This window comes from Aquarana catesbeiana, linkage group LG03, assembly GCF_042186555.1.
Source record: "Aquarana catesbeiana isolate 2022-GZ linkage group LG03, ASM4218655v1, whole genome shotgun sequence".
Taxonomy (NCBI): Eukaryota; Metazoa; Chordata; class Amphibia; order Anura; family Ranidae; genus Aquarana; species Aquarana catesbeiana.
In genome coordinates, this window is record NC_133326.1 from 624,648,425 (window position 1) to 624,668,367 (window position 19,943).

At 44.2% G+C, this 19,943-nt stretch overlaps 1 protein-coding gene and 1 non-coding gene across 3 annotated transcripts in view; one reads left to right on the forward strand and one right to left on the reverse strand.

The window, feature by feature from the left end:
* The window catches only part of PCP2 (Purkinje cell protein 2), an 87,860-nt gene that overhangs the window by 12,001 nt on the left and 55,916 nt on the right, over positions 1-19,943 (forward strand). The gene's annotated exons all lie outside the window — the stretch shown is intronic.
* TRNAA-UGC (transfer RNA alanine (anticodon UGC)) lies at positions 5,700-5,771 on the reverse strand. The gene has a single exon. It is a non-coding gene; the product is annotated as a tRNA-Ala (tRNA).

Here is a 19,943-nt window from a genome sequence, read left to right on the forward strand (position 1 = left end):
AGTTGAATAAAAGGGGTGCTCAAGCGCTGATGTGAATAAATAACCAAAAAATCAAAAAAATAAAATCAAAAAAATCAAAAAATCTGTGATGCTGAGAGATAACCAAATAATATAGCTGCAATTAATTGATATGTGATAGGTGCTAAATTATATGTGGGTGGATAATTGCGCTGATATTAACCTCTCGTGCAAACCTAGGTGTAATACCTATGTGTGTGACAAAAAGTCACACAAATATATAAATATACTGTATATAACATACACTAATAACACAAAAATGTGAAGTATGATACCACAATGGTCCCAAAAACCCAAAAAACTACATAAATCATATGTAAATCACCAAAGGAGTGTCCAAACAATTAAAGCCTAAAATAGCATTAAAAAGCCTTAGTGCATTCAGTGCTAATATTTCTGCATAAACCATGTAAAATCTATTGTGCATCAACAATATGTAATCAATAATAAAATATATATAATCAATAAAATATAAATTATAAAAAGATAATAAATTCAAAACGTGAGAACAATAAGAACAAAAAATATGCTTAGAGAAGCCCGATATACAGAGCTATATGCAGCTGATCATTACAATCCATACGCGATCTTTTCAAGCAGGGGATATGTGAGTACGGCATAGTATCCTTGCATTTTATTACATCTTGCTGAGATCATTGCGCAATGGATCTGTCTCTCTTTATTTTATATGGCATGGGAATGAGCGGAGAATCAGAGTAAACCTTACTGGGAACGGAGCGGTGAAAAGTGACAGTGAACTTGCTACTATTACCATTATTGGAGTCATAAGTTTTTTTGGTACTCCACTTACCTATTTGCTATCCACGCATTTATATATTGACTTTTTCCATGTTCCAATGCACTGAACTTAATTTATTCATATAATTATACACACTGATTATTTTTTTTTCTTATTGTTCTCACGTATTGAATTTATTATCTTTTTATAATTTATATTTTATTGATTATATATATTTTTTTTATTGATTACATATTGTTGATGCACAATAGATTTTACATGGTTTATGCAGAAATTTTAGCACTGAATGCACTAAGGTTTTTTAATGCTATTTTAGGTTTTAATTGTTTGGACACTCCTTTGGTGCTTTACATATGATTTATGTAGTTTTTTGGGTTTTTGGGACCATTGTGGTATCATACTTCACATTTTTGTGTTATTAGTGTATGTTATATACAGTATATTTATGTGACTTTTTATCACACACATAGGTATTACACCTAGGTTTGCACATGAGAGGTTAATATCAGCGCAATTGTCCACCCACATATAATTTAGCACCCTTTAAGGAAAATCTCCTTGGTGTGCTTCAAGGCCAGACATAGGGAAGGGAGGATAATATAACGAAAACATAGCAAAGTGAGTGCTATGGTACCAAAGGTAGGCTGATAGCAACAATAAGGATCGATAAATTCTGATGGGCATGTATAAATAAATAATTACAGCGCCCCCAAAATAAATGTGTGGAAATGAATCCAGATTAAGATTACTGCAATTTGTGAGTGCAACTATACTCTAACGAATAGTGTCACAAAACACATACAGTGAGTATAGAAAAAAATCACAACTTTTTATTGCTTTGCAGGCTGAAATAAAAACAGACACAGTTTTTGTTTTATAAAGCTGTATTAGCGCAACTTATAATATCCAAGTTAAAGATGCAACACCAACATGTCAGAAAAAAAAATAAAAGTAAATAAAAAACAGAATCACTGAGTTGGAAAAAGGATCACCCCCCTCCTAAAAATAAACTCAATCAGGTGTAGCTAATCTCCTTCTCAATATCACACAAAGCCATTTGGCTTTCAACTGTGGTCATTCTGATTACCTCAGGAAGAAAAGTGCTTTCCTGGAGCATTTCTGATAGTGCAACTGAAACAATCAACTATGGGTGGCAAGGCACTGTCAAAAGATCTCTGGTTTAAATTTTGGACAGGCACAAGTCAGGAGATGGATAGAAAATAATTTCAAAGTCTTTATCAATGCCAAAAAGCACAGTAAAGTATATTATTAAGAAGTGAAAGTTATTTGGTAAAATACTCCCTGAATCAGGATGTTGCTACAAACTGGATGAAAGAGCCAGGAGGAAACTGGTCAGAGAGGCTACCGAGAGACCTACAGCAACTCTGAAGCAGTTGCAGGAATTTATAACAAAGAGTTGTCATTGTGTGCATGTGACATCATTATCACAAATTCTCTACAAATGTGGCTTGTATGGGAGGGTTGCAAGAAAAAAAGCCCCTCCTCAAGAAAGGCCACATGCAGTCACAACTGAGCTGTGCCAAAATGCACCTTTAAGATTCTGAGGCCACATGGAAAAAGATGTCCTGGTCAAATGAGACTAAAATTTACCTATTTGGCCTTAACACCAAACGATATGTCTGGCAGAAACCCAATACACCTCATCTAGGGCGAACTGCCACCTAGGGCGCAGCCACGGCCACTAGGGGTGTTGAAAATAACCGGCTGAGACCAGCGGAATCACTCAGTAACTCCTCATCAGGCGATCTGCAGGGGGCAGAGTCTTGTTCCATCCAGATTAATGGGGGAAGACAAATGAGGAACTCTGAAGGGCAGTGTTGTATGATGTAGCGGCGGAGGCGGGGTTGGACGGTCCGGGGTCAGAAAGAGGGCGGAGTGTATGGGTGGTAATGGAGGTGGAGAAGAGCGGCGTTGGTGTCCGGTGATGTGAGGATCCAGAATGGGGCTCCATGCTCATCATGCTGATCATACTCTGCCTGATGGTGAGTCACCTCTCCGCACAGCCTGACTGCCTCATGTGTGATAGGAAGACCTACTGCCAGGGGGACACCAACCTTAGCTGTCTGCAAACTGACTGTGCCCAGTGTGGTGTATTGTACCGCCCCCCACCTGTATACTGTACACCCCTCCCCCACCTGTATAATGTACACGCCCCACCTGTATACTGTACACCCCTCCCCCACCTGTATACTGTACACCTCCTGCCCCCACCTGTCTGTTTACTGTACACCTGCCCCCACCTGTATACTGTACACCCCCCACATGCCTGTATACTGTACACTCCTGCCCCCCACCTGTATACTGTACACACTCTCACACACCTGTATACTGTACACCTCCTGCCCCCTACCTGTATACTGTACACCCCCCCCACACACCTGTATACTGTACACCTCCATGACCCTAGCCACCTCCACCATATACATGGGAGGGGCAAAGGGAGTGGAGTCAGGGTCAGAGCTAAGTGGGCGGAAAAAAGAAGTTTCGTCTAGGGTGTCAAAAATCCTTGCACCAGCCCTGATTACTGACCAGGACATAGAAAGGAAGGGATCACATGGACCCTATGTCCATAGTGATCTCAGACCAAGACATAGACAGGAAGGGATCACATGGCCCCTATGGTAGGTTCATGGTGATCTCCGACCAGGACATAGCCAGGCAGGGATCACATGGACCCTATGGTAGGTTCATAGTGATCCCCGACCAGGACATAGCCAGGAAGGGATCACATGGCCTCTATGTTAGGGCCATAGTGATTTCTGATCAGGACATAGCCAGGAAGGGATCACATGGCCCCTGTGGTAGGTTCATAGTGATCTCTGACTAGGACATAGACAGGAAGGGAATGTTAGGTCCATAGTGATTTCCGATCAGGACATAGCTAGGAAGGGATCACATGGCCCCTATGGTAGGTTCATGGTGATCTCTGACCAGGACATAGCCAGGCAGGGATCACATGGACCCTATGGTAGGTTCATAGTGATCCCCAACCAGGACATAGCCAGGAAGGGATCACATGTCCCCTATGATAGGTTCTTGGTAATCTTCAACCAGGACATAGTCAGCCAGGGATCATGTGCCCCCTATGGTAGGTTCATAGTGATCTCCAACCTGGACATAGACAGGAAGGGATCACATAACCCCTATGGTATATATACTATATATCCACTGTCCTATATATCTCTATATACTATATCCCCCCCGTATATACCCAGATATGGTGGTGTGATGTGTGTACTCTCTGTCTATACTTTATATCCACTGTCCTATATATCTCTATCTACTATTTCCCCTGTATATACCCAGATATGGAGATGTGACATGTGTACTCTCTGTATATACTATATATCCACTGTCTTATATATCTCTTTATACTATATCCACCGTATATACCCAGATATAGAGGTGTGACGTGTGTACTCTCTATATATCCACTGTCCTACAGTATATATCTCTATATACTATATCCCCCCTATATACCCAGATATAGAGGTGTGACATGTGTACTCTCTGTATATACTATATATATATATCTATATCGCTATATACCAGGGATAAGCAATTAGCAGACCTTCAGCTGTTGCAAAACTACAAGTCCCATCATGCCTCTGCCTCTGGGTGTCATGCTTGTGGCTGTCAGTCTTGCCTCATGGGACTTGTAGTTCTGCAACAGCTGGAGGTCCGCTAATTGCATATCCCTGCTATATACTATATCCACCATATATACCCAGATATAGAGGTGTGATGTGTGTACTGTCTGTATATACTTTATATTCACTGTCTTATATATCTCTATCTGCTATTTCCCCTGTATATACCCAGATATAGAGATGCGACGTGTACTCTCTGTATATACTATATATCCACTGTCTTATATATCTCTATATACTATATCCACCGTATATACCCAGATATAGAGGTGTGACGTGTGTACTCTCTGTATATGCTATATATCCACTGTCCTATATATCTCTATATACTATATCCCCCCATATACCCAGATATAGAGGTGTGACATGTATATACTATATATCCACTGTTCTATATATCTCTATATACTATATCCCCCATATATACCTAGATATAGAGATGTGACGTGTACTCTCTGTATATACTATATATCCACTGTCCTATATATATCTCTATATACTCTATTCCAGGTATTTACCCAGATATAGAGGTGTGACGTGTACTCTCTCTATATACTATATATCCACTGTCCTATATATATCTATATACCATATCCACTGTATATACCCAGATATAGAGCTGTGTATGGGTGTAATAATCCTGCTGGGGGGAGTATTGGTGTAATATTCCTGCTTCAGGGGTTATGGGTGTAATATTCCTGCTGGGGGGAATATCGGTGTAATATTCCTGCTGGGGGGCGTCTGTGCAGGAAGTTCTTGTCGTTTGATGGACACGGCAAGGACTTAGGCTCTGTTTACACCTAGGTGTTCCAGATTCCCGAATAGCTGCAAAAAGCGGGACACGCTTGCTATCCCCTTACTTTCAATATCACCCCAATCGAGGTGTGATTTTGCCGCGATTGTCTCCCGACAAAACAGGCGTCCCATGATTTTGTTTGTGTGATTTGTCAGGTGACAATATTGTCCCGTGATTGGGGTGCCATTGAAAGTAACGGATCACAAGCGTGTCCTGTGTTTTGCAGCAAATCAGGAATTGCAGTAATTCCACCCACTATCTGGAACACCTAGGTGTGATCGCAGCCTAAGCGTCTTCTATCAGTTGCTGAGTTCACCTGCTGTAGATTCTGGGGGAACATTTTCTTCCTCAAACATTCCACACATTTGCTTAATTCTTTATTCCACCGCTAATATATACTCAGCATTGACCTTGGATAGCGCTTTTCTCTTTCAGGACTCCCAGTATTGGAGATGGTGTTGGCCGGGAATCGAACCCGGGTCAGCTGCTGGCAAGGCAGCTATGCTCACCACTGCACCACCAACGCAAGGTAGCATGGCTTTGTAGTGTGGGAGGAAACTGGAGTACTCAGAGGAAACCCACACAAGCACAGTGAGAAAATGCAAACTCCATGCAGATAGTGGCCTGGTCAGAATCTGAAACAAGGACCCCAGTGCTGCAAGGCTAACCCCTAAGCCTCTGTGTTGCCCATATTCAGCCTCTGTTCTCTAAGGCCCACCCCCACTGAGCGGAGTACATCAGTTATGTCCACTTAAAGTGCCTCCAGAAGAAATCCAAACTTATCCTAAACTACAATCTGTATATATATAACACTCCAACACACACGCAAAGAATAACGCACACCTACACAACATATACAAACTTATCCTAATCTACAATATTTAACACACCTATAATAAAACACGCCCAAATAATAATAAAGAGGGTTACAGTGGTCCCCAAATTAGCAACACAATGGAGCTAAATATTCCATTCACACTTAGGTCTCATTCACACGGAGGGTATGAATCCGTACCCCATGGGAGGGCCATGTTTACCGGAATGGGGATGCACAGGTGTTCCCAGAATCCCGTGTAGGCAGTCCCATTGCTGTGAACTGGGGTGCAGCGGCTGTACCCAATATGATATCCGTGTGGGTGCCGGTGCACGGCCCCGAACGCACATGCAAGGTGCGTCCGCGCAACTGCACCCACATGGATGTACTTTTTGGGGTAACGCAGCCCCCACACAGGGTAAAGATTCATACACCCCGTGTGAGTGAGGCCTTAGCTGGTCCACCGCACACCTCAGAAACATACCGCCCTTCAACCTCCCCTTATAGCCGGTCCAACACATGCCTGAAAAACATACCGGCCTCCAACCTTCCCTCATAGCCTGTCCAACACACACCTCAAAAACATACTGGCCTCCAACCTCCCCTCATAGCTGGTCCAACACATGCCTCAAAAACATACCGGCCTCCAACCTCCCCTCATAGCCAGTCCAACACACGCCTCAAAAACATACCGGCCTTGAACCTCCTCTTATAACCGGTCCAACACACGTCTCAAAAACATACCAGCCTTCAACCTCCCCTTATATCCGGTCCAACACATGCTTCAAAAACATACCGGCCTCCAACCTCCCCTCATAGCCAGTCCAACATACGCCTCAAAAACATACCGGCCTTGAACCTCCTCTTATAACTGGTCCAACACACGTCTCAAAAACATACCAGCCTTCAACCTCCCCTTATATCCGGTCCAACACATGCTTCAAAAACATACCGGCCTCCAACCTCCCCTCATAACTGGTCCAACACATGCCTCAAAAACATACCGGCCTCCAGCCTCCTCTTATAGCCGGTCCAACACATGCCTCAAAAGCCTACCAACCTCCAAACTTCACAACATAATCAGTTACTTAATGTAGATCGACAATACATCAATCAAACATAATCACCTGTAAAAAAGTGCCTGAGATTTTGGTGGTAAACAGCCTGTTTTGGAACTGACTCTTCCAAAACCTGCCTCATATCCAAGAGTTGCCAAATGTACACATTTAGCTTTAAGGTTAATCAAAAATATCACATTCTAAAGGGAAAGGTAGAACAAGAGGGAGGGGGAGTATGGAAGAGGGAGAGAGGGAGGAAAGGAGGAGGGGAGGTTGGAGGAAAGAAGGGGGTGTGGGTTGGGGGGAACCCCCACACCCCTTCCGTTCTCCCAACCTCCCCTCCCCCCTCTGCTTTCCTCCCTCTCTCCCTTTTCCATACTCCCCCTCCCCTTTGTTCTATTTTTCCCTTTAGAAATGATATTTTTGATTAACCTTAAAGATTCTGCTGAAGTTGCAGAAAGGGAAATAGAAGGCTGATGGGAAGATGCTCTGGTTACTGGAATGGCAGCCACCACCAGTGTAGGAATCTGTGTTAGTCCCTGGGAGGGTTCCTCAGACTTTTCGTTGAGTCTTCTTCTAGGAACAGTCAATTGTCTTGCTTGTCCAAATGTAGACATTAAGCTTTAAGGTTAATCAAAAATATCACGTTCTAAAGGGAAAGGTAGAACAAGGGGGAGGGGGAGGAAAGGAGGGGGGTTGGAGGAAAGAAGGGGGTGAGGGTTGGGAACACCACACCCCTTCCTTTCCCCTAACCTCCCCTCCCCCTTCTTCTTTCCTCCCTCTCTCCCTCTTCCATACTCCCCTCCCCTTTGTTCTAGTTTTCCCTTTAGAATGTGATATTTTTATTTAACCTTTAAGCTTAACCTTAAAGCTTCTGCTGAAGCTGCAGAAAGGGAAATAGAAGGCTGATGGGAAGACCCTCTGGTTACTGAAGTGGCAGCCACCAGTGGCAGCCACCAGTGTAGGAACCTGTGTTGGTACAGCCGTACCTGGTCCCTGGGAAAGTTTCTCAGACTTTTTGTTGCGTCTTCTTCTATGAACAGCCAATTGTCTTGTTTGTCCAACTATATTGATAGCTGGTGATTCAGAAGCTGCAAAAAGGGAAATAGAGGGCTGATGGGAAGACCCACCGGTTACTTGAGTGGCAGCCACCACCAGTACAGGAACCTGTGTTGGTACAGCCGTACCTGGTCCCTGGGAGGGTTCCTCAGACTTTTTGTTAAGCCTTCTTCTAGGAACAGCCAATTGTCCTGCGTGTCCAACTATATTTATGGTGATTCAGAAACAACCAGAAAGGAAAATAGGGGGCTGATGGGAAGTCCCTCCAGTTACTGGAGTGGCAGCCGCCACCAGTGTAGGAACCTGTGCTGGTACAGCCGTACCTGGTCTCTGGGAGAGGTCCTCAGACTTTTTGTTGAGTCTTCTTCTAGGAACAGCCAATTGTCTTGTTTGTCCAACTACATTGATAGTTGGAGATTTCAACGCTAAAAAAACAAAAAAGGAGGGCTGATGGGAGGACCCTCCAGTTAATGGAGTGGCAGCCATCACCAGTGTAGAAACCTGTGTTGGTACAGCCGTACCTGGTCCCTGGGAGGGTTCCTCAGACTTATTGTTTAGTCTTCTAGGAACAGCCAATTGTCTTGTCTGTCCAGCTACATTGATAGTTGGTGATTCAGAAGCTCCAAAAACGAAAATGGAGGGCTAAGGGGAAGACCCTCTGGTTACTGGAGTGGCAGCTGCCACCAGTGTAGGGATCTGTGTTGGTCCCTGGGAGGGTTCCTCAGACCTTTTGTTGAGTCTTCTAGGAACAGCCAATTATCTTGTTTGTCCGGCTACATTGATGGTGATTCAGAAGCTCCAAAAACGAAAATGGAGGCCTGATGGGAGGACCCTCCGGTTACTGGAGTGGCAGCCGCCACCAGTGTAGGCACCTGTGTTGGTACAGCTGTACCTGGTCCCTGGGATGGTTCCTCAGACCTTTTGTTGAGTCTTCTTCTAAGAACAGGCAATTGTCTTGTTTGTCCAACTACATTGATAGTTGGAGATTTCAACGCTACAAAAACAAAAAATGGAGGGCTGATGGGAGGACCCTCCAGTTACTGGAGTGGCAGCCGCCGCCTACACTAGTGGCAGCTGCCACTGGTGGCAGCCGCCACCAGTGTAGGAACCTGTGTTGGTACAGCCGTAACTGGTCCCTGGGACGGTTCCTCAGACCTTTTGTTGAGTCTTCTATGAACAGCCAATTGTCTTGTCTGTCCAGCTACATTGATAGTTGGTGATTCAGAAGCTCCAAAAATGAAAATGGAGGCCTGATGGGAGGACCCTCCGGTTACTGGAGTGGCAGCCGCCACCAGTGTAGGCACCTGTGTTGGTACAGCTGTACCTGGTCCCTGGGATGGTTCCTCAGACCTTTTGTTGAGTCTTCTTCTATGAACAGCCAATTGTCTTGTCTGTCCAGCTACATTGATAGTTGGTGATTCAGAAGCTCCAAAAATGAAAATAGAGGGCTGATGGGAAGACCCTCCAGTTACTGGAGTGGCAGCCGCCACCAGTGTAGGGACCTGTGTTGGTACAGCAGTACCTGGTCCCTGGGAGGGTTCCTCAAACTTTTTGCTGAGTCTTCCTCTATGAACAGCCAATTGTCTTGTTTGTCCAGCTACATTGATAGTTGGTGATTCAGAAGTTCCAAAAATGAAGAAATGGAGGGCTGATGGAAAAAACCTCCGGTTACTGGAGTGGCAGCTGCCATCAGTGTAGGGACCTGTGTTGGTACAGCCGTGGATTCCAGTGATGGCTTGAATTGAAGATTCTCTCCCTCATATTTACTAGCAAATCATCCTCTAATCCCTCCTCCTCATCACCTAGTTAAAATTTTCTTCTAACATTTTGGCCATCTTCAATCCTAAAAAAGCTGCACCCCTCCCATTTAAGTGCAATCCAGCGCTACTATAAAGATGGTAATCGCCTGAAAAGTCAGCCCAGTTCACCATAAAACCAAACCCCTCCTCCTTGCACCAGTTCCTCAGCCACTTGTTAAGTACCCTAAGCTCCTGTTGCCTCTCTGGTGTGGCTCGAGGTCCTGAAAATATTTCTGAAAATATTGCCTTGGGTGACCTTTTCTTTAATATAGCCCCTAAGTCCCTGAAATCATTTTGTAGGGCGCTGCATCCTTCTCTAACTTTGTCATTGGTACCGATATATACCATGACAGCTGGGTTCTCTCCAGTGCCATCCAACAATCTGTCCATGCAATCTGCAATATTCTGAACCTGAGCGCCCAGTAAACAACATACTGTTTGGCGATAACGGTCTTTGTGACAGATTGCCCTCTGTATCTTTCCAATAACTGAATCCCCTACCACTAGTATGTGCCTATCCTTTCTTGTAACCTTGCCCCCACCTTCGTCACATGTTGGTGGAGTCTTGGTGTGAACGTCACATGCTGTTGGAGTCTCGGTGTGAATGTCAAATGCTGGTGGAGTCTCGGTGTGAACGGCACATGCTGGTGAATTCTTTACATGAATGTCACATTCTGGAGGAGTCTCATTGTGAACATCTCATTCTGGAGGAGTCTCATTATGAATGTCACATTCTGGAGGAGACTCATTGTGATCGTGAAATTCTGGAGTAGTCTGATTGTGAACATCACATTCTGGAGGGGTCTCATTATGAACATCACATTCTGGAGGAGACTCCTTGTGAACATCACATTCTGGAGTAGTCTCATTGTGAACGTCACATTCTGGAGAAGACTCATTGTCAATGTCACATTCGGGAGTAGTCTCATTGTGAATGTCACATTCTGCCAGAGTCTCAGTGGTAACGCCACAATCTGCTGGATTCTTAGTGGGAAAGATACATTCTGCCCGAGTCTCAACAGAATTGTTGCATGCTGGAGGAGTCTCAATGTGAATGACACGTGGTTGATTTAACATTTTTTCCAACCTTTTGGTTATTTTCTTTCCCATATAACAAATAATTTCAAATCTTGTGACGTACTAGTGGTGTACTACACCTACGTGAAGAATCAAAAATTGTGGCGCTGCCCTAAACACACTTGTGTTAACGCTGTATCCAGTGTACAAAACTAATCTAGTGAACCCATTATTTCAGGTGTAAAAAAATCAAAAATGAACACTAAATAAATCAAATAAATACATCAAATAACTACCATACCAACAGTGACTTAGTGCTGATGATAACAAATTATATGTGTAACACCTTCATTGAATAATAAAATTATATATAGATAACTTAATATAAATAGCACCTTGCACATTAACAATGTGACTGATAAATAAAGTCTGTGAAAGATACACACATATGTGTGAAACAAAGAGAGTCTGTGATGGTGGTTACGTAAAAAGCAACAACTGTGCCACAGCAAGTCCTTAGTGTATCTTGATGTTAGATGGAACCTTCCACCACACCTCTGTGTTAAGTGCTCCCTCTCCCAATAGACAGTCTCTCACCAGCTCTCTTTGCCTCCACTCTCGTATGAGGCTATAAAGCATAGGAGTATCCAGGCTACCAGCAGGGGTTAGGTCTCATCCATCCAGGGATTTGCTCCATATAAAAATGCAAAAACTCCCAATAGTGTGATAACGTTACAACTTTTAATAACACACACTTCAAAAAAACTTCAAAGGATGCACTCACATTGTATAAAAACTATAGAAGCACAGCACAACTCCACAGCAATCTGCACACAGCAATATCAACAGAGCGATCTGGACAAGTCTCCCTGGGGGGTATGCGGTCACGGCGGACCCTGTCACGGCTGGCGTGTAAGAAGACTCTCTCACCCTCTCCTCGCCTGCTCGTCCACCGGACCCAACGTCTCCCCTGTTAGGCAAAACTCAACGATCGCTTCCTTCTGTCACTTAGTATGTAGTGTTTAATCTCCGCTCGGCCACGCCCCCGACATGTTTCGCTACGTCTGTAGCTTATTCATGGGATAGGCCGCTCAAAGCATCAATCTCCTTTTATGTACTCCCCTCCTCTCCATTCAAGCAGAGAGATCACAGTGCGCTTGCGCATCCTGCGTGTCCCGCGCCTGCGCAGTTCGAGTGTCCCCGTGAGCGCAAACCCCCGCTACTCATACAGGCCGGTCTGTAGTGTGTAGTACAATTCAAACAGATTGTCGGCCACTCTCTACTGGATCATCCATATTACTGGCAATCTTACAGAGCAATGGGTGATTTTACAGCATTCTAGCGTTCTGACATGTTTTTCCAACACACTTTATGTGTTCTAAAATTCATTAAAATATGCAACTACAAAATGCATGCAGAGTGACATAATAACATGAATAATATTTTTATAATATATTATTTTATTTAAGTTTTAGTTTTCCCATTCATGTTATTATGTCACTCTGCATGCATTTTGTAGTTGATTTGCTGGTGCGAATTTTAAGTGCTAAGTAGTTGTGTTATTAATAACCTGAGTAGATAGTGCTTGGAGAGGTTTTAATATATATGTTGAAATAATATTGCATATTTTAATGAATTTTAGAACACATAAAGTGTGTTGGAAAAACATGTCAGAACGCTAGAATGCTGTAAAATCACCCATTGCTCTGTAAGATTGCCAGTAATATGGATGATCCAGTAGAGAGTGGCCGACAATCTGTTTGAATTGTACTACACACTACAGACCGGCCTGTATGAGTAGCGGGGGTTTGCGCTCACGGGGACACTCGAACTGCGCAGGCGCGGGACACGCAGGATGCGCAAGCGCACTGTGATCTCTCTGCTTGAATGGAGAGGAGGGGAGTACATAAAAGGAGATTGATGCTTTGAGCGGCCTATCCCATGAATAAGCTACAGACGTAGCGAAACATGTCGGGGGCGTGGCCGAGCGGAGATTAAACACTACATACTAAGTGACAGAAGGAAGCGATCGTTGAGTTTTGCCTAACAGGGGAGACGTTGGGTCCGGTGGACGAGCAGGCGAGGAGAGGGTGAGAGAGTCTTCTTACACGCCAGCCGTGACAGGGTCCGCCGTGACCGCATACCCCCCAGGGAGACTTGTCCAGATCGCTCTGTTGATATTGCTGTGTGCAGATTGCTGTGGAGTTGTGCTGTGCTTCTATAGTTTTTATACAATGTGAGTGCATCCTTTGAAGTTTTTTTGAAGTGTGTGTTATTAAAAGTTGTAACGTTATCACACTATTGGGAGTTTTTGCATTTTTATATGGAGCAAATCCCTGGATGGATGAGACCTAACCCCTGCTGGTAGCCTGGATACTCCTATGCTTTATAGCCTCATACGAGAGTGGAGGCAAAGAGAGCTGGTGAGAGACTGTCTATTGGGAGAGGGAGCACTTAACACAGAGGTGTGGTGGAAGGTTCCATCTAACATCAAGATACACTAAGGACTTGCTGTGGCACAGTTGTTGCTTTTTACGTAACCACCATCACAGACTCTCTTTGTTTCACACATATGTGTGTATCTTTCACAGACTTTATTTATCAGTCACATTGTTAATGTGCAAGGTGCTATTTATATTAAGTTATCTATATATAATTTTATTATTCAATGAAGGTGTTACACATATAATTTGTTATCATCAGCACTAAGTCACTGTTGGTATGGTAGTTATTTGATGTATTTATTTGATTTATTTAGTGTTCATTTTTGATTTTTTTACACCTGAAATAATGGGTTCACTAGATTAGTTTTGTACACTGGATACAGCGTTAACACAAGTGTGTTTAGGGCAGCGCCACAATTTTTGATTCTTCACGTAGGTGTAGTACACCACTAGTACGTCACAAGATTTGAAATTATTTGTTATACGGTTTATATTCACTAAGTGGCAGCTATAGGTAGAAAGCACAAACTGAGGATAGTCATAATCTAGGTTGATGTCCAGAGGCGCAGTGGTGGTCTACTTAATACAGGGAGGGTATCATACCTAGAAGGACCGCACGTTAATTTATTTTCTTTCCCAACAGAGGTGCACCCTGCTCATTTAAGTGCAGTCCATCCCTGCTGTAGAGCAAGTAACCAATTGAAAAGTCAGTCCAGGTCTCCATGAAGCCAAACCCCTCCTTCCTGCACCAGTTGTTCAGCCACTTGCTAAGCTCCCTAAGCTCCTGCTGCCACCTTAGTGTGGCTCGAGGTACAGGCAGTATTTCTGAAAATGCTGCCTTGGAGGTCCTTTTCTTCAATATAGTGCCTAAGTCCCTGAAATCATTTTGTAGGGCACTCCATTTTCTTCTCCATTTTCTGTTGTCATTGGTTCCAATATGTACCATGGCAGCTGGGTCCTTCTCAGCCCCATCCAACAATCCATCCATCCGATCTGCAATGTCCCGAACTTGTGCAACCGGGAAACAATATATTGTTCGGTGATCGCGGTCATTTTGACAGATTGCCCTCTCTGTCCCTCTAATAATAGAATCCCCTACCACCAGGATCTGCCTATCCTTTTCTTTATGCTTGCCCTCATCTTCATGGGAGGAGATATTCAAATGGCTGCCCTGGTATTATGGTGGGTTCTCAACATGGATGTCACATTGTGCTGGGGTCTCAACATGAATGTGACATTCGGGTGGTGTCTCAACGTAAATGTCACATGCTGGTGGAATCTCCATGTGAACACCACATGCTGATGGTGTCTCCGGGTGAACGTCACATGCTGGTGGCGTCTTTGTGTGAACGTCACATGCTGGTGGAGTCTCAATGTAGCTTTCATATTCTGTCTTGCTCACTAGGGTAGTCCTGCCTTGTGAGCTGTGTCTGCAGTAAATACCGCATACATCTGCAATAAAAAAGAAGAATCAGATTTAGCACCTTCACCTACATTATATATATATATATATATATATATATATATATATATATATATATATATATATATACACAACAACATCAAATTATGGAGAGAAAAGTTCAAAATTCCAGTGCAAGGGACAATAAATAATCCCAACATGACAGGGGCACAGGGATGACTAATGTTGGCCTTCATATAAAAATTTTGGTTGCCTGGCAGTTATGCCGACCCACTAAAATGAATTGAGTAAAAAAGGGGATGGTTCCTCAGACCTTTTGTTGAGTCTTCTTCTAAGAACAGGCAATTGTCTTGTTTGTCCAACTACATTGATAGTTGGAGATTTCAAAGCTACAAAAACAAAAAATGGAGGGCTGATGGGAGGACCCTCCAGTTACTGGAGTGGCAGCCGCCGCCTACACTAGTGGCAGCCGCCACCAGTGTAGGAACCTGTGTTGGTACAGCCGTAACTGGTCCCTGGGAGGGTTCCTCAGACCTTTTGTTGAGTCTTCTTCTATGAACAGCCAATTGTCATGTCTGTCCAGCTACATTGATAGTTGGCGATTCAGAAGCTCCAAAAATGAAAATGGAGGGCTGATGGGAAGACCCTCCAGTTACTGGAGTGGCAGCCGCCACCAGTGTAGGGACCTGTGTTGGTACAGCAGTACTTGGTCCCTGGGAGGGTTCCTCAAACTTTTTGCTGAGTCTTCTTCTATGAACAGCCAATTGTCTTGTTTGTCCAGCTACATTGATAGTTGGTGATTCAGAAGTTCCAAAAATGAAGAAATGGAGGGCTGATGGAAAAAACCTCCGGTTACTGGAGTGGCAGCTGCCATCAGTGTAGGGACCTGTGTTGGTACAGCCGTGGATTCCAGTGATGGCTTGAGTTGAAGATTCTCTCCCTCATATTCACTAGCAAATCATCCTCTAATCCCTCCTCCTCATCACCTAGTTAAAATTTACTTCTAACATTTTGGCCATCTTCAATCCTAAAAAAGCTGCACCCCTCCCATTTAAGTGCAATCCAGCGCTACTATAAAGATGGTAATCGCCTGAAAAGTCAGCCCAGTTCACCATGAAACCAAACCCCTCCTCCTTGCACCAGTTCCTCAGCCACTTGTTAAGTACCCTAAGCTCCTGTTGCCTCTCTGGTGTGGCTCGAGGTACTGGAAGTATTTCTGAAAATATTGCCTTGGGTGACCTTTTCTTTAATATAGCCCCTAAGTCCCTGAAATCATTTTGTAGGGCGCTGCATCCTTCTCTAACTTTGTCATTGGTACCGATATATACCATGACAGCTGGGTTCTCTCCAGTGCCATCCAACAATCTGTCCATGCAATCTGCAATATTCTGAACCTGAACGCCCAGTAAACAACATACTGTTTGGCGATAACGGTCTTTGTGACAGATTGCCCTCTGTATCTTTCCAATAACTGAATCCCCTACCACTAGTATGTGCCTATCCTTTCTTGTAACCTTGCCCCCACCTTCGTCACATGCTGGTGGAGTCTTGGTGTGAACGTCACATGCTGTTGGAGTCTCGGTGTGAATGTCAAATGCTGGTGGAGTCTCGGTGTGAACGGCACATGCTGGTGAATTCTTTACATGAATGTCACATTCTGGAGGAGTCTCATTGTGAACATCTCATTCTGGAGGAGTCTCATTATGAATGTCACATTCTGGAGGAGACTCATTGTGATCGTGAAATTCTGGAGTAGTCTGATTGTGAACATCACATTCTGGAGGGGTCTCATTATGAACATCACATTCTGGAGGAGACCCCTTGTGAACATCACATTCTGGAGTAGTCTCATTGTGAACATCACATCCTGGAGAAGACTCATTGTCAATGTCACATTCGGGAGTAGTCTCATTGTGAATGTCACATTCTGCCAGAGTCTCAGTGGTAACGCCACAATCTGCTGGAGTCTTAGTGGGAAAGTTACATTCTGCCCGAGTCTCAACAGAATTGTTGCATGCTGGAGGAGTCTCAATGTGAATGACACGTGGTTGATTTAACATTTTTTCCAACCTTTTGGTTATTTTCTTTCCCAACAGAGGTGCACCCTGCTCATCTAAGTGCAGTCCATCCCTGCTGTAGAGCAAGTAACCAATTGAAAAGTCAGTCCAGGTCTCCATGAAGCCAAACCCCTCCTTCCTGCACCAGTTGTTCAGCCACTTGCTAAACTCCCTAAGCTCCTGCTGCCACCTTAGTGTGGCTCGAGGTACAGGCAGTATTTCTGAAAATGCTGCCTTGGAGGTCCTTTTCTTCAATATAGTGCCTAAGTCCCTGAAATCATTTTGTATGGCACTCCATTTTCTTCTCCATTTTCTGTTGTCATTGGTTCCAATATGTACCATGGCAGCTGGGTCCTCCTCAGCCCCATCCAACAATCCATCCATCCGATCTGCAATGTCTCGAACTCGTGCAACCGGGAAACAATATATTGTTCGGTGATCGCGGTCATTTTGACAGATTGCCCTCTCTGTCCCTCTAATAATAGAATCCCCTACCACCAGGATCTGCCTATCCTTTTCTTTACGCTTGCCCTCATCTTCATGGGAGGAGATATTCAAATGGCTGCCCTGGTATTATGGTGGGTTCTCAACATGAATGTCACATTGTGCTGGGGTCTCAACATGAATGTGACATTCGGGTGGTGTCTCAACGTAAATGTCACATGCTGGTGGAATCTCCATGTGAACACCACATGCTGATGGTGTCTCCGGGTGAACATCACATGCTGGTGGCGTCTTTGTGTGAACGTCACATGCTGGTGGAGTCTCAATGTAGCTTTCATATTCTGTCTTGCTCACTAGGGTAGTCCTGCCTTGTGAGCTGTGTCTGCAGTAAATACCGCATACATCTGCAATAAAAAAGAAGAATCAGATTTAGCACCTTCACCTACATTATATATATATATATATATATATATATATATATATACACAACAACATCAAATTATGGAGAGAAAAGTTCAAAATTCTAGTGCAAGGGACAATAAATAATCCCGACATGACAGGGGCACAGGGATGACTAATGTTGGCCTTCATATAAAAATTTTGGTTGCCTGGCAGTTATGCCGACCCACTAAAATGAATTGAGTAAAAAAGGGGATGGTTCCTCAGACCTTTTGTTGAGTCTTCTTCTAAGAACAGGCAATTGTCTTGTTTGTCCAACTACATTGATAGTTGGAGATTTCAAAGCTACAAAAACAAAAAATGGAGGGCTGATGGGAGGACCCTCCAGTTACTGGAGTGGCAGCCGCCGCCTACACTAGTGGCAGCCGCCACCAGTGTAGGAACCTGTGTTGGTACAGCCGTAACTGGTCCCTGGGAGGGTTCCTCAGACCTTTTGTTGAGTCTTCTTCTATGAACAGCCAATTGTCATGTCTGTCCAGCTACATTGATAGTTGGCGATTCAGAAGCTCCAAAAATGAAAATGGAGGGCTGATGGGAAGACCCTCCAGTTACTGGAGTGGCAGCCGCCACCAGTGTAGGGACCTGTGTTGGTACAGCAGTACTTGGTCCCTGGGAGGGTTCCTCAAACTTTTTGCTGAGTCTTCTTCTATGAACAGCCAATTGTCTTGTTTGTCCAGCTACATTGATAGTTGGTGATTCAGAAGTTCCAAAAATGAAGAAATGGAGGGCTGATGGAAAAAACCTCCGGTTACTGGAGTGGCAGCTGCCATCAGTGTAGGGACCTGTGTTGGTACAGCCGTGGATTCCAGTGATGGCTTGAGTTGAAGATTCTCTCCCTCATATTCACTAGCAAATCATCCTCTAATCCCTCCTCCTCATCACCTAGTTAAAATTTACTTCTAACATTTTGGCCATCTTCAATCCTAAAAAAGCTGCACCCCTCCCATTTAAGTGCAATCCAGCGCTACTATAAAGATGGTAATCGCCTGAAAAGTCAGCCCAGTTCACCATGAAACCAAACCCCTCCTCCTTGCACCAGTTCCTCAGCCACTTGTTAAGTACCCTAAGCTCCTGTTGCCTCTCTGGTGTGGCTCGAGGTACTGGAAGTATTTCTGAAAATATTGCCTTGGGTGACCTTTTCTTTAATATAGCCCCTAAGTCCCTGAAATCATTTTGTAGGGCGCTGCATCCTTCTCTAACTTTGTCATTGGTACCGATATATACCATGACAGCTGGGTTCTCTCCAGTGCCATCCAACAATCTGTCCATGCAATCTGCAATATTCTGAACCTGAACGCCCAGTAAACAACATACTGTTTGGCGATAACGGTCTTTGTGACAGATTGCCCTCTGTATCTTTCCAATAACTGAATCCCCTACCACTAGTATGTGCCTATCCTTTCTTGTAACCTTGCCCCCACCTTCGTCACATGCTGGTGGAGTCTTGGTGTGAACGTCACATGCTGTTGGAGTCTCGGTGTGAATGTCAAATGCTGGTGGAGTCTCGGTGTGAACGGCACATGCTGGTGAATTCTTTACATGAATGTCACATTCTGGAGGAGTCTCATTGTGAACATCTCATTCTGGAGGAGTCTCATTATGAATGTCACATTCTGGAGGAGACTCATTGTGATCGTGAAATTCTGGAGTAGTCTGATTGTGAACATCACATTCTGGAGGGGTCTCATTATGAACATCACATTCTGGAGGAGACCCCTTGTGAACATCACATTCTGGAGTAGTCTCATTGTGAACGTCACATCCTGGAGAAGACTCATTGTCAATGTCACATTCGGGAGTAGTCTCATTGTGAATGTCACATTCTGCCAGAGTCTCAGTGGTAACGCCACAATCTGCTGGAGTCTTAGTGGGAAAGTTACATTCTGCCCGAGTCTCAACAGAATTGTTGCATGCTGGAGGAGTCTCAATGTGAATGACACGTGGTTGATTTAACATTTTTTCCAACCTTTTGGTTATTTTCTTTCCCAACAGAGGTGCACCCTGCTCATCTAAGTGCAGTCCATCCCTGCTGTAGAGCAAGTAACCAATTGAAAAGTCAGTCCAGGTCTCCATGAAGCCAAACCCCTCCTTCCTGCACCAGTTGTTCAGCCACTTGCTAAACTC